This window comes from Macadamia integrifolia, unplaced genomic scaffold (genome assembly GCF_013358625.1).
Source record: "Macadamia integrifolia cultivar HAES 741 unplaced genomic scaffold, SCU_Mint_v3 scaffold954, whole genome shotgun sequence".
Taxonomy (NCBI): Eukaryota; Viridiplantae; Streptophyta; class Magnoliopsida; order Proteales; family Proteaceae; genus Macadamia; species Macadamia integrifolia.
Window position 1 is genome coordinate 30,895 of NW_024870597.1, and position 1,110 is coordinate 32,004.

A 1,110-nucleotide genomic window follows, 5' to 3' on the forward strand; every position below is an offset into this window, starting at 1 on the left:
ATTTAATCACTATAAGTTATGATTGTAAGGTTTCATTATGTTTCAAGTCCAATAATAAACCGATCTAAACTGGTACTAACCCGATATTGAAAAATCAAAATAAATCGAAACCAAACCTGACCAAAACCAAAACCGACCAAAAACCGAAGTTCCTTAATAGATTGGTTTTGGTCTCCCTCATTCCTAAATCGAAACTGATTTCACCTAAACGAAACCAAATCGAACCGATAGATTGACACCCCTACTGAAACCTGTAAATATATATTACATCTAGGATCAATTTCCTACATGAAAACAGACATTGGAGAAAATTAATAAATTTCAATTTATTTTTTGTGTCCAATTCATATTCCCATTTTGTAGGACTTTTTTTTTTTTCTATTGATGGAATTGTTAACTTTAAACCGGTTGGCCAACTCACATTACATTGGATTACCATTTACCTACTAATTAACCACTTGTCAAAGGAGATTTCAAAGCCAAGAAAATATCATAACGACCCTGCTGACTAATAAAGAGCTCTAAGGACTCAATGCCTACAAGTACATTTTTTATAATTAGCATATCATCCACATAAAGCAATAAAAGTATAATTTCAGAAGTGATGAATAAACATAGTATTAATATGTGGATTTGACCAAAAAAAATTCATGCATCCTGATTTTGGAGGACATTTGGAATCAGTTTGTTCCCTAGAAACATTAAATTAGATCAGATTTGTCAAACAGAATTTCACTCCCATTTTATTTCGACAAGGTAAAAACTAATGGAATCAAGAATAAAAAGTGTTATTAAGCGAGACCTTATAGTTAGCACCTTTGTTAGCCTTAATCACTACGAAAAACATTTGGTTGTTGCCTAAATTGCAGCTCTACTAACAACCAGAGAAATGAAATCTAGAATGGTGTTTTTGAAAATATTAAAATCTCAAAAGATATTTATGAACTCTGGATAGAAGAAAAAAAAAATTCTTTCTTTCGTTTTGTTCAAGCTCAAGAGCATATTGATCATTAGATGGTAAATTTGGATCCATACAAGGGCCAAAATCTGACCCAAAGAGGAGTCAATAGAACCACGACCACACAATTCTTAGAAAGCCGCTGGCTGGTG